The following is a 23,374-nucleotide window of genomic DNA, read 5'->3' on the forward strand; positions in this document are numbered from 1 at the left end:
GCCAGACAGGAGACATGAGGGCACATATTTCTTATGGTTTTGGAAAGTAAATCATATGCATCTAAAACTCCAGGGCTGGAGTTTGCTTTCACGGTGCAAAGCACTGTTGTTCCTTAGGGAAAGCTCAACGAGAAAAGTGCAACTTTGCTTTGCTAACAAGTGAAACAGTCGATTCCTGTCAGACAGAAGGCATCAGGACACAGCTTTCTTATGGCTCTGGCTAGTGAATCACATGCATCAGAGAATCCAGGACTGGAGCTCTCTTTCTGGATGCAAAGCACAGTTGTTCCTTAGGGGAAGTTCAGCTCGCAAAGACTAGCATTTTTCTGCTAACAAGTGAAACAGTCGATTCCTGTCAGAAAGAATGTATTAGGACACATATTTCTTATGGCTTTAGAAAAATTCTCATATGCATCTGAGAATCCAGTCATGGATCTTTCTTTCTCGGTGAAAAACAACTTTGTTCCTTAAGCGAAGCTCATCTCGCAAAGTGCAACTTTTCGTTTCTAACACGAGAAGGAGCTGATTCTTGCAAGACAGAAGGCTAAAGGACACACATTTCTTATGGCTTCGACAAGTGATTCATATACCTTCGAGCATGCAGGTCTGGAGCTTTCTCTCTTGGTGAAAAACACAGTTGTTACGTACGGGAAGCTCGTATCGCAAAGTGCACCTTTGCTCTTCTAACACGTGAAACTCTTGATTTCTGCCAGACAGGAGACATCAGGGCACATATTTCTTATGGTTTTGGAAAGTAAATCATATGCATCTAAAACTCCATGGCTGGAGTTTGCTTTCACGGTGCAAAGCACTGTTGTTCCTTAGGGAAAGCTCAACGAGCAAAGTGCAACTTTGCTTGGCTAACAAGTGAAAGAGTCGATTCCTGTCAGACAGAAGGCATCAGGACACAGCTTTCTTATGGCTCTGGCTAGTGAATCACATGCATCAGAGAATCCAGGACTGGAGCTCTCTTTCTGGATGCAAAGCACAGTTGTTCCTTAGGGGAAGTTCAGCTCGCAAAGACTAGCATTTTTCTGCTAACAAGTGAAACAGTCGATTCCTGTCAGAAAGAATGTATTAGGACACATATTTCTTATGGCTTTAGAAAAATTCTCATATGCATCTGAGAATCCAGTCATGGATCTTTCTTTCTCGGTGAAAAACAACTTTGTTCCTTAAGCGAAGCTCATCTCGCAAAGTGCAACTTTTCGTTTCTAACACGAGAAGGAGCTGATTCTTGCAAGACAGAAGGCTAAAGGACACACATTTCTTATGGCTTCGACAAGTGATTCATATACCTTCGAGCATGCAGGTCTGGAGCTTTCTCTCTTGGTGAAAAACACAGTTGTTACGTACGGGAAGCTCGTATCGCAAAGTGCACCTTTGCTCTTCTAACACGTGAAACTCTTGATTTCTGACAGACAGGAGACATCAGGGCACATATTTCTTATGGTTTTGGAAAGTAAATCATATGCATCTAAAACTCCATGGCTGGAGTTTGCTTTCACGGTGCAAAGCACTGTTGTTCCTTAGGGAAAGCTCAACGAGCAAAGTGCAACTTTGCTTGGCTAACAAGTGAAAGAGTCGATTCCTGTCAGACAGAAGGCATCAGGACACAGCTTTCTTATGGCTCTGGCTAGTGAAACACATGCATCAGAGAATCCAGGACTGGAGCTCTCTTTCTGGATGCAAAGCACAGTTGTTCCTTAGGGGAAGTTCAGCTCGCAAAGTGCAATTTTGCGTTGCTAACAAGAGAAACAGCTGATTCTTGCAAGACAGAAGGCCAAAGGTCACACATTTCGTATGGCTTCGACAAGTGATTCATATACATTCGAGAATGCAGGTCTGAAGCTTTCTTTCTTGGCGAAAAACACAGTTGTTACGTACGGGAAGCTCGTATCGGAAAGTGCACCTTTGCTCTTCTAAAACGTGAAACTCTTGATTTCTGCCAGACAGGAGACATCAGGGCACATATTTCTTATGGTTTTGGAAAGTAAATCATATGCATCTAAAACTCCATGGCTGGAGCTTGCGTTCACGGTGCAAAGCACTGTTGTTCCTTAGGGGAAGCTCAACGAGCAAAGTGCAACTTTGCTTTGCTAACAAGTGAAAGAGTCGATTCCTGTCAGACAGAAGGCATCAGGACACAGCTTTCTTATGCCTCTGGCTAGTGAATCACATGCATCTGAGAATCCAGTCATGGATCTTTCTTTCTCGGTGAAAAACAACTTTGTTCCTTAAGAGAAGCTCATCTCGCAAAGTGCAACTTTTCGTTGCTAAAAAGAGAAACAGCTGATTCTTGCAAGACCAAAGGCATAAAGACAGACATTTCTTATGGCTTTGGTAAGTGAATAATATGCATCTGAGAATCCGGTCCTGGATCTTTCTTTCTCGGTGAAAAACAACTTTGTTCCTTAAGAGAAGCTCATCTCGCAATGTGCAAATTTCATTGCTAACAGAGAAACAGCTGATTCTTGCAAGACCAAAGGCATGAAGACACACATTTCTTATGGCTTTGGTAAGTGAATAATATGCATCTGAGAATCCGGTCCTGGATCTTTCTTTCTCGGTGAAAAACAACTTTGTTCCTTAAGAGAAGCTCATCTCGCAAAGTGCAACTTTTCGTTGCTAAAAAGAGAAACAGCTGATTCTTGCAAGACCAAAGGCATAAAGACACACATTTCTTATGGCTTTGGTAAGTGAATAATATGCATCTGAGAATCCGGTCCTGGATCTTTCTTTCTCGGTGAAAAACAACTTTGTTCCTTAAGAGAAGCTCATCTCGCAATGTGCAAATTTCATTGCTAACAGAGAAACAGCTGATTCTTGCAAGACCAAAGGCATGAAGACACACATTTCTTATGGCTTTGGTAAGTGAATAATATGCATCTGAGAATCCGGTCCTGGATCTTTCTTTCTCGGTGAAAAACAACTTTGTTCCTTAAGAGAAGCTCATCTCGCAAAGTGCAACTTTTCGTTGCTAACAAGAGAAACAGCTGATTCTTGCAAGACAGAAGGCTAAAGGACACACATTTCTTATGGCTTCGACAAGTGATTCATATACATTCGAGCATGCAGGTCTGGAGCTTTCTCTCTTGGTGAAAAACACAGTTGTTACGTATGGGAAGCTCGTATCGCAAAGTGCACCTTTGCTCTTCTAACACGTGAAACTCTTGATTTCTGCCAGACAGGAGACATCAGGGCACATATTTCTTATGGTTTTGGAAAGTAAATCATATGCATCTAAAACTCCAGGGCTGGAGTTTGCTTTCACGGTGCAAAGCACTGTTGTTCCTTAGGGAAAGCTCAACGAGCAAAGTGCAACTTTGCTTTGCTAACAAGTGAAACAGTCGATTCCTGTCAGACAGAAGGCATCAGGACACAGCTTTCTTATGGCTCTGGCTAGTGAATCACATGCATCAGAGAATCCAGGACTGGAGCTCTCTTTCTGGATGCAAAGCACAGTTGTTCCTTAGGGGAAGTTCAGCTCGCAAAGACTAGCATTTTTCTGCTAACAAGTGAAACAGTCGATTCCTGTCAGAAAGAATGTATTAGGACACATATTTCTTATGGCTTTAGAAAAATTCTCATATGCATCTGAGAATCCAGTCCTGGATCTTTCTTTCTCGGTGAAAAACAACTTTGTTCCTTAAGCGAAGCTCATCTCGCAAAGTGCAACTTTTCGTTTCTAACACGAGAAGGAGCTGATTCTTGCAAGACAGAAGGCTAAAGGACACACATTTCTTATGGCTTCGACAAGTGATTCATATACATTCGAGCATGCAGGTCTGGAGCTTTCTCTCTTGGTGAAAAACACAGTTGTTACGTACGGGAAGCTCGTATCGCAAAATGCACCTTTGCTCTTCTAACACGTGAAACTCTTGATTTCTGCCAGACAGGAGACATGAGGGCACATATTTCTTATGGTTTTGGAAAGTAAATCATATGCATCTAAAACTCCAGGGCTGGAGCTTGCTTTCACGGTGCAAAGCACTGTTGTTCCTTAGGGGAAGCTCAACGAGCAAAGTGCAACTTTGCTTTGCTAACAAGTGAAACAGTCGATTCCTGTCAGACAGAAGGCATCAGGACACAGCTTTCTTATGGCTCTGGCTAGTGAATCACATGCATCAGAGAATCCAGGACTGGAGCTCTCTCTCTGGATGCAAAGCACAGTTGTTCCTTAGGGGAAGTTCAGCTCGCAAAGAGTAGCATTTTTCTACTAACAAGTGAAACAGTCGATTCCTGACAGACAGAAGGCATCCGGACACAGCTTTCTTATGGCTCTGGCTAGTGAATCACATGCATCTGAGAATCCAGTCCTGGATCTTTCTTTCTCGGTGAAAAAAACTTTGTTCCTTAGGAGAAGCTCATCTCACAAAGGGCAAATTTCATTGCTAACAAGAGAAACAGCTGATTCTTGCAAGACCAAAGGCATAAAGACACACATTTCTTATGGCTTTGGTAAGTGAATAATATGTATCTGAGAATCCAGTCCTGGATCTTTCTTTCTCGGTGAAAAACAACTTTGTTCCTTAAGCGAAGCTCATCTCGCAAAGTGCAACTTTTCGTTACTAACAAGAGAAAGAGCTGATTCTTGCAAGACAGAAGGCTAAAGGACACACATTTCTTATGGCTTCGACAAGTGATTCATATACATTCGAGCATGCAGGTCTGGAGCTTTCTCTCTTGGTGAAAAACACAGTTGTTACGTACGGGAAGCTCGTATCGCAAAGTGCACCTTTGCTCTTCTAACACGTGAAACTCTTGATTTCTGACAGACAGGAGACATCAGGGCACATATTTCTTATGGTTTTGGAAAGTAAATCATATGCATCTAAAACTCCAGGGCTGGAGTTTGCTTTCACGGTGCAAAGCACTGTTGTTCCTTAGGGGAAGCTCAACGAGCAAAGTGCAACTTTGCTTTGCTAACAAGTGAAACAGTCGATTCCTGTCAGACAGAAGGCATCAGGACACAGCTTTCTTATGGCTCTGGCTAGTGAATCACATGCATCAGAGAATCCAGGACTGGAGCTCTCTTTCTGGATGCAAAGCACAGTTGTTCCTTAGGGGAAGTTCAGCTCGCAAAGACTAGCATTTTTCTGCTAACAAGTGAAACAGTCGATTCCTGTCAGAAAGAATGTATTAGGACACATATTTCTTATGGCTTTAGAAAAATTCTCATATGCATCTGAGAATCCAGTCATGGATCTTTCTTTCTCGGTGAAAAACAACTTTGTTCCTTAAGCGAAGCTCATCTCGCAAAGTGCAACTTTTCGTTTCTAACACGAGAAGGAGCTGATTCTTGCAAGACAGAAGGCTAAAGGACACACATTTCTTATGGCTTCGACAAGTGATTCATATACCTTCGAGCATGCAGGTCTGGAGCTTTCTCTCTTGGTGAAAAACACAGTTGTTACGTACGGGAAGCTCGTATCGCAAAGTGCACCTTTGCTCTTCTAACACGTGAAACTCTTGATTTCTGCCAGACAGGAGACATCAGGGCACATATTTCTTATGGTTTTGGAAAGTAAATCATATGCATCTAAAACTCCATGGCTGGAGTTTGCTTTCACGGTGCAAAGCACTGTTGTTCCTTAGGGAAAGCTCAACGAGCAAAGTGCAACTTTGCTTGGCTAACAAGTGAAAGAGTCGATTCCTGTCAGACAGAAGGCATCAGGACACAGCTTTCTTATGGCTCTGGCTAGTGAATCACATGCATCAGAGAATCCAGGACTGGAGCTCTCTTTCTGGATGCAAAGCACAGTTGTTCCTTAGGGGAAGTTCAGCTCGCAAAGACTAGCATTTTTCTGCTAACAAGTGAAACAGTCGATTCCTGTCAGAAAGAATGTATTAGGACACATATTTCTTATGGCTTTAGAAAAATTCTCATATGCATCTGAGAATCCAGTCATGGATCTTTCTTTCTCGGTGAAAAACAACTTTGTTCCTTAAGCGAAGCTCATCTCGCAAAGTGCAACTTTTCGTTTCTAACACGAGAAGGAGCTGATTCTTGCAAGACAGAAGGCTAAAGGACACACATTTCTTATGGCTTCGACAAGTGATTCATATACCTTCGAGCATGCAGGTCTGGAGCTTTCTCTCTTGGTGAAAAACACAGTTGTTACGTACGGGAAGCTCGTATCGCAAAGTGCACCTTTGCTCTTCTAACACGTGAAACTCTTGATTTCTGCCAGACAGGAGACATCAGGGCACATATTTCTTATGGTTTTGGAAAGTAAATCATATGCATCTAAAACTCCATGGCTGGAGTTTGCTTTCACGGTGCAAAGCACTGTTGTTCCTTAGGGAAAGCTCAACGAGCAAAGTGCAACTTTGCTTGGCTAACAAGTGAAAGAGTCGATTCCTGTCAGACAGAAGGCATCAGGACACAGCTTTCTTATGGCTCTGGCTAGTGAAACACATGCATCAGAGAATCCAGGACTGGAGCTCTCTTTCTGGATGCAAAGCACAGTTGTTCCTTAGGGGAAGTTCAGCTCGCAAAGTGCAATTTTGCGTTGCTAACAAGAGAAACAGCTGATTCTTGCAAGACTGAAGGCCAAAGGTCACACATTTCGTATGGCTTCGACAAGTGATTCATATACATTCGAGAATGCAGGTCTGAAGCTTTCTTTCTTGGCGAAAAACACAGTTGTTACGTACGGGAAGCTCGTATCGCAAAGTGCACCTTTGCTCTTCTAACACGTGAAACTCTTGATTTCTGCCAGACAGGAGACATCAGGGCACATATTTCTTATGGTTTTGGAAAGTAAATCATATGCATCTAAAACTCCATGGCTGGAGTTTGCGTTCACGGTGCAAAGCACTGTTGTTCCTTAGGGGAAGCTCAACGAGCAAAGTGCAACTTTGCTTGGCTAACAAGTGAAAGAGTCGATTCCTGTCAGACAGAAGGCATCAGGACACAGCTTTCTTATGGCTCTGGCTAGTGAAACACATGCATCAGAGAATCCAGGACTGGAGCTCTCTTTCTGGATGCAAAGCACAGTTGTTCCTTAGGGGAAGTTCAGCTCGCAAAGTGCAATTTTGCGTTGCTAACAAGAGAAACAGCTGATTCTTGCAAGACAGAAGGCCAAAGGTCACACATTTCGTATGGCTTCGACAAGTGATTCATATACATTCGAGAATGCAGGTCTGAAGCTTTCTTTCTTGGCGAAAAACACAGTTGTTACGTACGGGAAGCTCGTATCGGAAAGTGCACCTTTGCTCTTCTAAAACGTGAAACTCTTGATTTCTGCCAGACAGGAGACATCAGGGCACATATTTCTTATGGTTTTGGAAAGTAAATCATATGCATCTAAAACTCCATGGCTGGAGCTTGCGTTCACGGTGCAAAGCACTGTTGTTCCTTAGGGGAAGCTCAACGAGCAAAGTGCAACTTTGCTTTGCTAACAAGTGAAAGAGTCGATTCCTGTCAGACAGAAGGCATCAGGACACAGCTTTCTTATGCCTCTGGCTAGTGAATCACATGCATCTGAGAATCCAGTCATGGATCTTTCTTTCTCGGTGAAAAACAACTTTGTTCCTTAAGAGAAGCTCATCTCGCAAAGTGCAACTTTTCGTTGCTAAAAAGAGAAACAGCTGATTCTTGCAAGACCAAAGGCATAAAGACAGACATTTCTTATGGCTTTGGTAAGTGAATAATATGCATCTGAGAATCCGGTCCTGGATCTTTCTTTCTCGGTGAAAAACAACTTTGTTCCTTAAGAGAAGCTCATCTCGCAATGTGCAAATTTCATTGCTAACAGAGAAACAGCTGATTCTTGCAAGACCAAAGGCATGAAGACACACATTTCTTATGGCTTTGGTAAGTGAATAATATGCATCTGAGAATCCGGTCCTGGATCTTTCTTTCTCGGTGAAAAACAACTTTGTTCCTTAAGAGAAGCTCATCTCGCAAAGTGCAACTTTTCGTTGCTAAAAAGAGAAACAGCTGATTCTTGCAAGACCAAAGGCATAAAGACACACATTTCTTATGGCTTTGGTAAGTGAATAATATGCATCTGAGAATCCGGTCCTGGATCTTTCTTTCTCGGTGAAAAACAACTTTGTTCCTTAAGAGAAGCTCATCTCGCAATGTGCAAATTTCATTGCTAACAGAGAAACAGCTGATTCTTGCAAGACCAAAGGCATGAAGACACACATTTCTTATGGCTTTGGTAAGTGAATAATATGCATCTGAGAATCCGGTCCTGGATCTTTCTTTCTCGGTGAAAAACAACTTTGTTCCTTAAGAGAAGCTCATCTCGCAAAGTGCAACTTTTCGTTGCTAACAAGAGAAACAGCTGATTCTTGCAAGACAGAAGGCTAAAGGACACACATTTCTTATGGCTTCGACAAGTGATTCATATACCTTCGAGCATGCAGGTCTGGAGCTTTCTCTCTTGGTGAAAAACACAGTTGTTACGTATGGGAAGCTCGTATCGCAAAGTGCACCTTTGCTCTTCTAACACGTGAAACTCTTGATTTCTGACAGACAGGAGACATCAGGGCACATATTTCTTATGGTTTTGGAAAGTAAATCATATGCATCTAAAACTCCAGGGCTGGAGTTTGCTTTCACGGTGCAAAGCACTGTTGTTCCTTAGGGAAAGCTCAACGAGCAAAGTGCAACTTTGCTTTGCTAACAAGTGAAACAGTCGATTCCTGTCAGACAGAAGGCATCAGGACACAGCTTTCTTATGGCTCTGGCTAGTGAATCACATGCATCAGAGAATCCAGGACTGGAGCTCTCTTTCTGGATGCAAAGCACAGTTGTTCCTTAGGGGAAGTTCAGCTCGCAAAGACTAGCATTTTTCTGCTAACAAGTGAAACAGTCGATTCCTGTCAGAAAGAATGTATTAGGACACATATTTCTTATGGCTTTAGGAAAATTCTCATATGCATCTGAGAATCCAGTCATGGATCTTTCTTTCTCGGTGAAAAACAACTTTGTTCCTTAAGCGAAGCTCATCTCGCAAAGTGCAACTTTTCGTTTCTAACACGAGAAGGAGCTGATTCTTGCAAGACAGAAGGCTAAAGGACACACATTTCTTATGGCTTCGACAAGTGATTCATATACCTTCGAGCATGCAGGTCTGGAGCTTTCTCTCTTGGTGAAAAACACAGTTGTTACGTACGGGAAGCTCGTATCGCAAAGTGCACCTTTGCTCTTCTAACACGTGAAACTCTTGATTTCTGACAGACAGGAGACATCAGGGCACATATTTCTTATGGTTTTGGAAAGTAAATCATTTGCATCTAAAACTCCAGGGCTGGAGCTTGCTTTCACGGTGCAAAGCACTGTTGTTCCTTAGGGAAAGCTCAACGAGCAAAGTGCAACTTTGCTTGGCTAACAAGTGAAAGAGTCGATTCCTGTCAGACAGAAGGCATCAGGACACAGCTTTCTTATGGCTCTGGCTAGTGAAACACATGCATCAGAGAATCCAGGACTGGAGCTCTCTTTCTGGATGCAAAGCACAGTTGTTCATTAGGGGAAGTTCAGCTCGCAAAGTGCAATTTTGCGTTGCTAACAAGAGAAACAGCTGATTCTTGCAAGACAGAAGGCCAAAGGTCACACATTTCGTATGACTTCGACAAGTGATTCATATACATTCGAGAATGCAGGTCTGAAGCTTTCTTTCTTGGCGAAAAAAACAGTTGTTACGTACGGGAAGCTCGTATCGCAAAGTGCACCTTTGCTCTTCTAAAACGTGAAACTCTTGATTTCTGACAGACAGGAGACATCAGGGCACATATTTCTTATGGTTTTGGAAAGTAAATCATATGTATCTAAAACTCCAGGGCTGGAGTTTGCTTTCACGGTGCAAAGCACTGTTGTTCCTTAGGGGAAGCTCAACGAGCAAAGTGCAACTTTGCTTTGCTAACAAGTGAAAGAGTCGATTCCTGTCAGACAGAAGGCATCAGGACACAGCTTTCTTATGCCTCTGGCTAGTGAATCACATGGATCTGAGAAACCAGTCATGGATCTTTCTTTCTCGGTGAAAAACAACTTTGTTCCTTAAGAGAAGCTCATCTCGCAAAGTGCAACTTTTCGTTGCTAACAAGAGAAACAGCTGATTCTTGCAAGACCAAAGGCATAAAGACACACATTTCTTATGGCTTTGGTAAGTGAATAATATGCATCTGAGAATCCGGTCCTGGATCTTTCTTTCTCGGTGAAAAACAACTTTGTTCCTTAAGAGAAGCTCATCTCGCAATGTGCAAATTTCATTGCTAACAGAGAAACAGCTGATTCTTGCAAGACCAAAGGCATGAAGACACACATTTCTTATGGCTTTGGTAAGTGAATAATATGCATCTGAGAATCCGGTCCTGGATCTTTCTTTCTCGGTGAAAAACAACTTTGTTCCTTAAGAGAAGCTCATCTCGCAAAGTGCAACTTTTCGTTGCTAAAAAGAGAAAGAGCTGATTCTTGCAAGACAGAAGGCTAAAGGACACACATTTCTTATGGCTTCGACAAGTGATTCATATACCTTCGAGCATGCAGGTCTGGAGCTTTCTCTCTTGGTGAAAAACACAGTTGTTACGTACGGGAAGCTCGTATCGCAAAGTGCACCTTTGCTCTTCTAACACGTGAAACTCTTGATTTCTGCCAGACAGGAGACATGAGGGCACATATTTCTTATGGTTTTGGAAAGTAAATCATATGCATCTAAAACTCCAGTGCTGGAGCTTGCTTTCACGGTGCAAAGCACTGTTGTTCCATAGGGAAAGCTCAACGAGCAAAGTGCAACTTTGCTTTGCTAACAAGTGAAAGAGTCGATTCCTGTCAGACAGAAGGCATCAGGACACAGCTTTCTTATGGCTCTGGCTAGTGAATCACATGCATCAGAGAATCCAGGACTGGAGCTCTCTCTCTGGATGCAAAGCACAGTTGTTCCTTAGGGGAAGTTCAGCTCGCAAAGAGTAGCATTTTTCTACTAACAAGTGAAACAGTCGATTCCTGACAGACAGAAGGCATCCGGACACAGCTTTCTTATGGCTCTGGCTAGTGAATCACATGCATCTGAGAATCCAGTCATGGATCTTTCTTTCTCGGTGAAAAAAACTTTGTTCCTTAGGGGAAGCTCATCTCGCAAAGGGCAAATTTCATTGCTAACAAGAGAAACAGCTGATTCTTGCAAGACCAAAGGCATAAGGACACACATTTCTTATGGCTTTGGTAAGTGAATAATATGTATCTGAGAATCCAGTCCTGGATCATTCTTTCTCGGTGAAAAACAACTTTGTTCCTTAAGCGAAGCTCATCTCGCAAAGTGCAAATTTCATTGCTAACAGAGAAACAGCTGATTCTTGCAAGACCAAAGGCATGAAGACACACATTTCTTATGGCTTTGGTAAGTGAATAATATGCATCTGAGAATCCGGTCCTGGATCTTTCTTTCTCGGTGAAAAACAACTTTGTTCCTTAAGCGAAGCTCATCTCGCAAAGTGCAACTTTTCGTTTCTAACACGAGAAGGAGCTGATTCTTGCAAGACAGAAGGCTAAAGGACACACATTTCTTATGGCTTCGACAAGTGATTCATATACCTTCGAGCATGCAGGTCTGGAGCTTTCTCTCTTGGTGAAAAACACAGTTGTTACGTACGGGAAGCTCGTATCGCAAAGTGCACCTTTGCTCTTCTAACACGTGAAACTCTTGATTTCTGACAGACAGGAGACATCAGGGCACATATTTCTTATGGTTTTGGAAAGTAAATCATATGCATCTAAAACTCCAGGGCTGGAGTTTGCTTTCACGGTGCAAAGCACTGTTGTTCCTTAGGGAAAGCTCAACGAGCAAAGTGCAACTTTGCTTGGCTAACAAGTGAAAGAGTCGATTCCTGTCAGACAGAAGGCATCAGGACACAGCTTTCTTATGGCTCTGGCTAGTGAAACACATGCATCAGAGAATCCAGGACTGGAGCTCTCTTTCTGGATGCAAAGCACAGTTGTTCCTTAGGGGAAGTTCAGCTCGCAAAGTGCAATTTTGCGTTGCTAACAAGAGAAACAGCTGATTCTTGCAAGACAGAAGGCCAAAGGTCACACATTTCGTATGGCTTCGACAAGTGATTCATATACATTCGAGAATGCAGGTCTGAAGCTTTCTTTCTTGGCGAAAAACACAGTTGTTACGTACGGGAAGCTCGTATCGGAAAGTGCACCTTTGCTCTTCTAAAACGTGAAACTCTTGATTTCTGCCAGACAGGAGACATCAGGGCACATATTTGTTATGGTTTTGGAAAGTAAATCATATGCATCTAAAACTCCATGGCTGGAGCTTGCGTTCACGGTGCAAAGCACTGTTGTTCCTTAGGGGAAGCTCAACGAGCAAAGTGCAACTTTGCTTTGCTAACAAGTGAAAGAGTCGATTCCTGTCAGACAGAAGGCATCAGGACACAGCTTTCTTATGCCTCTGGCTAGTGAATCACATGCATCTGAGAATCCAGTCATGGATCTTTCTTTCTCGGTGAAAAACAACTTTGTTCCTTAAGAGAAGCTCATCTCGCAAAGTGCAACTTTTCGTTGCTAAAAAGAGAAACAGCTGATTCTTGCAAGACCAAAGGCATAAAGACAGACATTTCTTATGGCTTTGGTAAGTGAATAATATGCATCTGAGAATCCGGTCCTGGATCTTTCTTTCTCGGTGAAAAACAACTTTGTTCCTTAGGAGAAGCTCATCTCGCAATGTGCAAATTTCATTGCTAACAGAGAAACAGCTGATTCTTGCAAGACCAAAGGCATGAAGACACACATTTCTTATGGCTTTGGTAAGTGAATAATATGCATCTGAGAATCCGGTCCTGGATCTTTCTTTCTCGGTGAAAAACAACTTTGTTCCTTAAGAGAAGCTCATCTCGCAAAGTGCAACTTTTCGTTGCTAACAAGAGAAACAGCTGATTCTTGCAAGACAGAAGGCTAAAGGACACACATTTCTTATGGCTTCGACAAGTGATTCATATACATTCGAGCATGCAGGTCTGGAGCTTTCTTTCTTGGTGAAAAACACAGTTGTTACGTACGGGAAGCTCGTATCGCAAAGTGCACCTTTGCTCTTCTAACACGTGAAACTCTTGATTTCTGACAGACAGGAGACATCAGGGCACATATTTCTTATGGTTTTGGAAAGTAAATCATATGTATCTAAAACTCCAGGGCTGGAGTTTGCTTTCACGGTGCAAAGCACTGTTGTTCCTTAGGGGAAGCTCAACGAGCAAAGTGCAACTTTGCTTTGCTAACAAGTGAAAGAGTCGATTCCTGTCAGACAGAAGGCATCAGGACACAGCTTTCTTATGGCTCTGGCTAGTGAATCACATGCATCAGAGAATCCAGGACTGGAGCTCTCTTTCTGGATGCAAAGCACAGTTGTTCCTTAGGGGAAGTTCAGCTCGCAAAGACTAGCATTTTTCTGCTAACAAGTGAAACAGTCGATTCCTGTCAGAAAGAATGTATTAGGACACATATTTCTTATGGCTTTAGAAAAATTCTCATATGCATCTGAGAATCCAGTCATGGATCTTTCTTTCTCGGTGAAAAACAACTTTGTTCCTTAAGCGAAGCTCATCTCGCAAAGTGCAACTTTTCGTTTCTAACACGAGAAGGAGCTGATTCTTGCAAGACAGAAGGCTAAAGGACACACATTTCTTATGGCTTCGACAAGTGATTCATATACCTTCGAGCATGCAGGTCTGGAGCTTTCTCTCTTGGTGAAAAACACAGTTGTTACGTACGGGAAGCTCGTATCGCAAAGTGCACCTTTGCTCTTCTAACACGTGAAACTCTTGATTTCTGCCAGACAGGAGACATCAGGGCACATATTTCTTATGGTTTTGGAAAGTAAATCATATGCATCTAAAACTCCATGGCTGGAGTTTGCTTTCACGGTGCAAAGCACTGTTGTTCCTTAGGGAAAGCTCAACGAGCAAAGTGCAACTTTGCTTGGCTAACAAGTGAAAGAGTCGATTCCTGTCAGACAGAAGGCATCAGGACACAGCTTTCTTATGGCTCTGGCTAGTGAATCACATGCATCAGAGAATCCAGGACTGGAGCTCTCTTTCTGGATGCAAAGCACAGTTGTTCCTTAGGGGAAGTTCAGCTCGCAAAGACTAGCATTTTTCTGCTAACAAGTGAAACAGTCGATTCCTGTCAGAAAGAATGTATTAGGACACATATTTCTTATGGCTTTAGAAAAATTCTCATATGCATCTGAGAATCCAGTCATGGATCTTTCTTTCTCGGTGAAAAACAACTTTGTTCCTTAAGCGAAGCTCATCTCGCAAAGTGCAACTTTTCGTTTCTAACACGAGAAGGAGCTGATTCTTGCAAGACAGAAGGCTAAAGGACACACATTTCTTATGGCTTCGACAAGTGATTCATATACCTTCGAGCATGCAGGTCTGGAGCTTTCTCTCTTGGTGAAAAACACAGTTGTTACGTACGGGAAGCTCGTATCGCAAAGTGCACCTTTGCTCTTCTAACACGTGAAACTCTTGATTTCTGACAGACAGGAGACATCAGGGCACATATTTCTTATGGTTTTGGAAAGTAAATCATATGCATCTAAAACTCCATGGCTGGAGTTTGCTTTCACGGTGCAAAGCACTGTTGTTCCTTAGGGAAAGCTCAACGAGCAAAGTGCAACTTTGCTTGGCTAACAAGTGAAAGAGTCGATTCCTGTCAGACAGAAGGCATCAGGACACAGCTTTCTTATGGCTCTGGCTAGTGAAACACATGCATCAGAGAATCCAGGACTGGAGCTCTCTTTCTGGATGCAAAGCACAGTTGTTCCTTAGGGGAAGTTCAGCTCGCAAAGTGCAATTTTGCGTTGCTAACAAGAGAAACAGCTGATTCTTGCAAGACAGAAGGCCAAAGGTCACACATTTCGTATGGCTTCGACAAGTGATTCATATACATTCGAGAATGCAGGTCTGAAGCTTTCTTTCTTGGCGAAAAACACAGTTGTTACGTACGGGAAGCTCGTATCGGAAAGTGCACCTTTGCTCTTCTAAAACGTGAAACTCTTGATTTCTGCCAGACAGGAGACATCAGGGCACATATTTCTTATGGTTTTGGAAAGTAAATCATATGCATCTAAAACTCCATGGCTGGAGCTTGCGTTCACGGTGCAAAGCACTGTTGTTCCTTAGGGGAAGCTCAACGAGCAAAGTGCAACTTTGCTTTGCTAACAAGTGAAAGAGTCGATTCCTGTCAGACAGAAGGCATCAGGACACAGCTTTCTTATGCCTCTGGCTAGTGAATCACATGCATCTGAGAATCCAGTCATGGATCTTTCTTTCTCGGTGAAAAACAACTTTGTTCCTTAAGAGAAGCTCATCTCGCAAAGTGCAACTTTTCGTTGCTAAAAAGAGAAACAGCTGATTCTTGCAAGACCAAAGGCATAAAGACAGACATTTCTTATGGCTTTGGTAAGTGAATAATATGCATCTGAGAATCCGGTCCTGGATCTTTCTTTCTCGGTGAAAAACAACTTTGTTCCTTAAGAGAAGCTCATCTCGCAATGTGCAAATTTCATTGCTAACAGAGAAACAGCTGATTCTTGCAAGACCAAAGGCATGAAGACACACATTTCTTATGGCTTTGGTAAGTGAATAATATGCATCTGAGAATCCGGTCCTGGATCTTTCTTTCTCGGTGAAAAACAACTTTGTTCCTTAAGAGAAGCTCATCTCGCAAAGTGCAACTTTTCGTTGCTAAAAAGAGAAACAGCTGATTCTTGCAAGACCAAAGGCATAAAGACACACATTTCTTATGGCTTTGGTAAGTGAATAATATGCATCTGAGAATCCGGTCCTGGATCTTTCTTTCTCGGTGAAAAACAACTTTGTTCCTTAAGAGAAGCTCATCTCGCAATGTGCAAATTTCATTGCTAACAGAGAAACAGCTGATTCTTGCAAGACCAAAGGCATGAAGACACACATTTCTTATGGCTTTGGTAAGTGAATAATATGCATCTGAGAATCCGGTCCTGGATCTTTCTTTCTCGGTGAAAAACAACTTTGTTCCTTAAGAGAAGCTCATCTCGCAAAGTGCAACTTTTCGTTGCTAACAAGAGAAACAGCTGATTCTTGCAAGACAGAAGGCTAAAGGACACACATTTCTTATGGCTTCGACAAGTGATTCATATACATTCGAGCATGCAGGTCTGGAGCTTTCTCTCTTGGTGAAAAACACAGTTGTTACGTATGGGAAGCTCGTATCGCAAAGTGCACCTTTGCTCTTCTAACACGTGAAACTCTTGATTTCTGCCAGACAGGAGACATCAGGGCACATATTTCTTATGGTTTTGGAAAGTAAATCATATGCATCTAAAACTCCAGGGCTGGAGTTTGCTTTCACGGTGCAAAGCACTGTTGTTCCTTAGGGAAAGCTCAACGAGCAAAGTGCAACTTTGCTTTGCTAACAAGTGAAACAGTCGATTCCTGTCAGACAGAAGGCATCAGGACACAGCTTTCTTATGGCTCTGGCTAGTGAATCACATGCATCAGAGAATCCAGGACTGGAGCTCTCTTTCTGGATGCAAAGCACAGTTGTTCCTTAGGGGAAGTTCAGCTCGCAAAGACTAGCATTTTTCTGCTAACAAGTGAAACAGTCGATTCCTGTCAGAAAGAATGTATTAGGACACATATTTCTTATGGCTTTAGAAAAATTCTCATATGCATCTGAGAATCCAGTCCTGGATCTTTCTTTCTCGGTGAAAAACAACTTTGTTCCTTAAGCGAAGCTCATCTCGCAAAGTGCAACTTTTCGTTTCTAACACGAGAAGGAGCTGATTCTTGCAAGACAGAAGGCTAAAGGACACACATTTCTTATGGCTTCGACAAGTGATTCATATACATTCGAGCATGCAGGTCTGGAGCTTTCTCTCTTGGTGAAAAACACAGTTGTTACGTACGGGAAGGTCGTATCGCAAAATGCACCTTTGCTCTTCTAACACGTGAAACTCTTGATTTCTGCCAGACAGGAGACATGAGGGCACATATTTCTTATGGTTTTGGAAAGTAAATCATATGCATCTAAAACTCCAGGGCTGGAGCTTGCTTTCACGGTGCAAAGCACTGTTGTTCCTTAGGGGAAGCTCAACGAGCAAAGTGCAACTTTGCTTTGCTAACAAGTGAAACAGTCGATTCCTGTCAGACAGAAGGCATCAGGACACAGCTTTCTTATGGCTCTGGCTAGTGAATCACATGCATCAGAGAATCCAGGACTGGAGCTCTCTCTCTGGATGCAAAGCACAGTTGTTCCTTAGGGGAAGTTCAGCTCGCAAAGAGTAGCATTTTTCTACTAACAAGTGAAACAGTCGATTCCTGACAGACAGAAGGCATCCGGACACAGCTTTCTTATGGCTCTGGCTAGTGAATCACATGCATCTGAGAATCCAGTCCTGGATCTTTCTTTCTCGGTGAAAAAAACTTTGTTCCTTAGGAGAAGCTCATCTCACAAAGGGCAAATTTCATTGCTAACAAGAGAAACAGCTGATTCTTGCAAGACCAAAGGCATAAAGACACACATTTCTTATGGCTTTGGTAAGTGAATAATATGTATCTGAGAATCCAGTCCTGGATCTTTCTTTCTCGGTGAAAAACAACTTTGTTCCTTAAGCGAAGCTCATCTCGCAAAGTGCAACTTTTCGTTACTAACAAGAGAAAGAGCTGATTCTTGCAAGACAGAAGGCTAAAGGACACACATTTCTTATGGCTTCGACAAGTGATTCATATACATTCGAGCATGCAGGTCTGGAGCTTTCTCTCTTGGTGAAAAACACAGTTGTTACGTACGGGAAGCTCGTATCGCAAAGTGCACCTTTGCTCTTCTAACACGTGAAACTCTTGATTTCTGACAGACAGGAGACATCAGGGCACATATTTCTTATGGTTTTGGAAAGTAAATCATATGCATCTAAAACTCCAGGGCTGGAGTTTGCTTTCACGGTGCAAAGCACTGTTGTTCCTTAGGGGAAGCTCAACGAGCAAAGTGCAACTTTGCTTTGCTAACAAGTGAAACAGTCGATTCCTGTCAGACAGAAGGCATCAGGACACAGCTTTCTTATGGCTCTGGCTAGTGAATCACATGCATCAGAGAATCCAGGACTGGAGCTCTCTTTCTGGATGCAAAGCACAGTTGTTCCTTAGGGGAAGTTCAGCTCGCAAAGACTAGCATTTTTCTGCTAACAAGTGAAACAGTCGATTCCTGTCAGAAAGAATGTATTAGGACACATATTTCTTATGGCTTTAGAAAAATTCTCATATGCATCTGAGAATCCAGTCATGGATCTTTCTTTCTCGGTGAAAAACAACTTTGTTCCTTAAGCGAAGCTCATCTCGCAAAGTGCAACTTTTCGTTTCTAACACGAGAAGGAGCTGATTCTTGCAAGACAGAAGGCTAAAGGACACACATTTCTTATGGCTTCGACAAGTGATTCATATACCTTCGAGCATGCAGGTCTGGAGCTTTCTCTCTTGGTGAAAAACACAGTTGTTACGTACGGGAAGCTCGTATCGCAAAGTGCACCTTTGCTCTTCTAACACGTGAAACTCTTGATTTCTGCCAGACAGGAGACATCAGGGCACATATTTCTTATGGTTTTGGAAAGTAAATCATATGCATCTAAAACTCCATGGCTGGAGTTTGCTTTCACGGTGCAAAGCACTGTTGTTCCTTAGGGAAAGCTCAACGAGCAAAGTGCAACTTTGCTTGGCTAACAAGTGAAAGAGTCGATTCCTGTCAGACAGAAGGCATCAGGACACAGCTTTCTTATGGCTCTGGCTAGTGAAACACATGCATCAGAGAATCCAGGACTGGAGCTCTCTTTCTGGATGCAAAGCACAGTTGTTCCTTAGGGGAAGTTCAGCTCGCAAAGTGCAATTTTGCGTTGCTAACAAGAGAAACAGCTGATTCTTGCAAGACTGAAGGCCAAAGGTCACACATTTCGTATGGCTTCGACAAGTGATTCATATACATTCGAGAATGCAGGTCTGAAGCTTTCTTTCTTGGCGAAAAACACAGTTGTTACGTACGGGAAGCTCGTATCGCAAAGTGCACCTTTGCTCTTCTAACACGTGAAACTCTTGATTTCTGCCAGACAGGAGACATCAGGGCACATATTTCTTATGGTTTTGGAAAGTAAATCATATGCATCTAAAACTCCATGGCTGGAGTTTGCGTTCACGGTGCAAAGCACTGTTGTTCCTTAGGGGAAGCTCAACGAGCAAAGTGCAACTTTGCTTGGCTAACAAGTGAAAGAGTCGATTCCTGTCAGACAGAAGGCATCAGGACACAGCTTTCTTATGGCTCTGGCTAGTGAAACACATGCATCAGAGAATCCAGGACTGGAGCTCTCTTTCTGGATGCAAAGCACAGTTGTTCCTTAGGGGAAGTTCAGCTCGCAAAGTGCAATTTTGCGTTGCTAACAAGAGAAACAGCTGATTCTTGCAAGACAGAAGGCCAAAGGTCACACATTTCGTATGGCTTCGACAAGTGATTCATATACATTCGAGAATGCAGGTCTGAAGCTTTCTTTCTTGGCGAAAAACACAGTTGTTACGTACGGGAAGCTCGTATCGGAAAGTGCACCTTTGCTCTTCTAAAACGTGAAACTCTTGATTTCTGCCAGACAGGAGACATCAGGGCACATATTTCTTATGGTTTTGGAAAGTAAATCATATGCATCTAAAACTCCATGGCTGGAGCTTGCGTTCACGGTGCAAAGCACTGTTGTTCCTTAGGGGAAGCTCAACGAGCAAAGTGCAACTTTGCTTTGCTAACAAGTGAAAGAGTCGATTCCTGTCAGACAGAAGGCATCAGGACACAGCTTTCTTATGCCTCTGGCTAGTGAATCACATGCATCTGAGAATCCAGTCATGGATCTTTCTTTCTCGGTGAAAAACAACTTTGTTCCTTAAGAGAAGCTCATCTCGCAAAGTGCAACTTTTCGTTGCTAAAAAGAGAAACAGCTGATTCTTGCAAGACCAAAGGCATAAAGACAGACATTTCTTATGGCTTTGGTAAGTGAATAATATGCATCTGAGAATCCGGTCCTGGATCTTTCTTTCTCGGTGAAAAACAACTTTGTTCCTTAAGAGAAGCTCATCTCGCAATGTGCAAATTTCATTGCTAACAGAGAAACAGCTGATTCTTGCAAGACCAAAGGCATGAAGACACACATTTCTTATGGCTTTGGTAAGTGAATAATATGCATCTGAGAATCCGGTCCTGGATCTTTCTTTCTCGGTGAAAAACAACTTTGTTCCTTAAGAGAAGCTCATCTCGCAAAGTGCAACTTTTCGTTGCTAAAAAGAGAAACAGCTGATTCTTGCAAGACCAAAGGCATAAAGACACACATTTCTTATGGCTTTGGTAAGTGAATAATATGCATCTGAGAATCCGGTCCTGGATCTTTCTTTCTCGGTGAAAAACAACTTTGTTCCTTAAGAGAAGCTCATCTCGCAATGTGCAAATTTCATTGCTAACAGAGAAACAGCTGATTCTTGCAAGACCAAAGGCATGAAGACACACATTTCTTATGGCTTTGGTAAGTGAATAATATGCATCTGAGAATCCGGTCCTGGATCTTTCTTTCTCGGTGAAAAACAACTTTGTTCCTTAAGAGAAGCTCATCTCGCAAAGTGCAACTTTTCGTTGCTAACAAGAGAAACAGCTGATTCTTGCAAGACAGAAGGCTAAAGGACACACATTTCTTATGGCTTCGACAAGTGATTCATATACCTTCGAGCATGCAGGTCTGGAGCTTTCTCTCTTGGTGAAAAACACAGTTGTTACGTATGGGAAGCTCGTATCGCAAAGTGCACCTTTGCTCTTCTAACACGTGAAACTCTTGATTTCTGACAGACAGGAGACATCAGGGCACATATTTCTTATGGTTTTGGAAAGTAAATCATATGCATCTAAAACTCCAGGGCTGGAGTTTGCTTTCACGGTGCAAAGCACTGTTGTTCCTTAGGGAAAGCTCAACGAGCAAAGTGCAACTTTGCTTTGCTAACAAGTGAAACAGTCGATTCCTGTCAGACAGAAGGCATCAGGACACAGCTTTCTTATGGCTCTGGCTAGTGAATCACATGCATCAGAGAATCCAGGACTGGAGCTCTCTTTCTGGATGCAAAGCACAGTTGTTCCTTAGGGGAAGTTCAGCTCGCAAAGACTAGCATTTTTCTGCTAACAAGTGAAACAGTCGATTCCTGTCAGAAAGAATGTATTAGGACACATATTTCTTATGGCTTTAGGAAAATTCTCATATGCATCTGAGAATCCAGTCATGGATCTTTCTTTCTCGGTGAAAAACAACTTTGTTCCTTAAGCGAAGCTCATCTCGCAAAGTGCAACTTTTCGTTTCTAACACGAGAAGGAGCTGATTCTTGCAAGACAGAAGGCTAAAGGACACACATTTCTTATGGCTTCGACAAGTGATTCATATACCTTCGAGCATGCAGGTCTGGAGCTTTCTCTCTTGGTGAAAAACACAGTTGTTACGTACGGGAAGCTCGTATCGCAAAGTGCACCTTTGCTCTTCTAACACGTGAAACTCTTGATTTCTGACAGACAGGAGACATCAGGGCACATATTTCTTATGGTTTTGGAAAGTAAATCATTTGCATCTAAAACTCCAGGGCTGGAGCTTGCTTTCACGGTGCAAAGCACTGTTGTTCCTTAGGGAAAGCTCAACGAGCAAAGTGCAACTTTGCTTGGCTAACAAGTGAAAGAGTCGATTCCTGTCAGACAGAAGGCATCAGGACACAGCTTTCTTATGGCTCTGGCTAGTGAAACACATGCATCAGAGAATCCAGGACTGGAGCTCTCTTTCTGGATGCAAAGCACAGTTGTTCATTAGGGGAAGTTCAGCTCGCAAAGTGCAATTTTGCGTTGCTAACAAGAGAAACAGCTGATTCTTGCAAGACAGAAGGCCAAAGGTCACACATTTCGTATGACTTCGACAAGTGATTCATATACATTCGAGAATGCAGGTCTGAAGCTTTCTTTCTTGGCGAAAAAAACAGTTGTTACGTACGGGAAGCTCGTATCGCAAAGTGCACCTTTGCTCTTCTAAAACGTGAAACTCTTGATTTCTGACAGACAGGAGACATCAGGGCACATATTTCTTATGGTTTTGGAAAGTAAATCATATGTATCTAAAACTCCAGGGCTGGAGTTTGCTTTCACGGTGCAAAGCACTGTTGTTCCTTAGGGGAAGCTCAACGAGCAAAGTGCAACTTTGCTTTGCTAACAAGTGAAAGAGTCGATTCCTGTCAGACAGAAGGCATCAGGACACAGCTTTCTTATGCCTCTGGCTAGTGAATCACATGGATCTGAGAAACCAGTCATGGATCTTTCTTTCTCGGTGAAAAACAACTTTGTTCCTTAAGAGAAGCTCATCTCGCAAAGTGCAACTTTTCGTTGCTAACAAGAGAAACAGCTGATTCTTGCAAGACCAAAGGCATAAAGACACACATTTCTTATGGCTTTGGTAAGTGAATAATATGCATCTGAGAATCCGGTCCTGGATCTTTCTTTCTCGGTGAAAAACAACTTTGTTCCTTAAGAGAAGCTCATCTCGCAATGTGCAAATTTCATTGCTAACAGAGAAACAGCTGATTCTTGCAAGACCAAAGGCATGAAGACACACATTTCTTATGGCTTTGGTAAGTGAATAATATGCATCTGAGAATCCGGTCCTGGATCTTTCTTTCTCGGTGAAAAACAACTTTGTTCCTTAAGAGAAGCTCATCTCGCAAAGTGCAACTTTTCGTTGCTAAAAAGAGAAAGAGCTGATTCTTGCAAGACAGAAGGCTAAAGGACACACATTTCTTATGGCTTCGACAAGTGATTCATATACCTTCGAGCATGCAGGTCTGGAGCTTTCTCTCTTGGTGAAAAACACAGTTGTTACGTACGGGAAGCTCGTATCGCAAAGTGCACCTTTGCTCTTCTAACACGTGAAACTCTTGATTTCTGCCAGACAGGAGACATGAGGGCACATATTTCTTATGGTTTTGGAAAGTAAATCATATGCATCTAAAACTCCAGTGCTGGAGCTTGCTTTCACGGTGCAAAGCACTGTTGTTCCATAGGGGAAGCTCAACGAGCAAAGTGCAACTTTGCTTTGCTAACAAGTGAAAGAGTCGATTCCTGTCAGACAGAAGGCATCAGGACACAGCTTTCTTATGGCTCTGGCTAGTGAATCACATGCATCAGAGAATCCAGGACTGGAGCTCTCTCTCTGGATGCAAAGCACAGTTGTTCCTTAGGGGAAGTTCAGCTCGCAAAGAGTAGCATTTTTCTACTAACAAGTGAAACAGTCGATTCCTGACAGACAGAAGGCATCCGGACACAGCTTTCTTATGGCTC

This window comes from Pithys albifrons, chromosome 8, assembly GCF_047495875.1.
Source record: "Pithys albifrons albifrons isolate INPA30051 chromosome 8, PitAlb_v1, whole genome shotgun sequence".
Classification (NCBI taxonomy): Eukaryota; Metazoa; Chordata; class Aves; order Passeriformes; family Thamnophilidae; genus Pithys; species Pithys albifrons.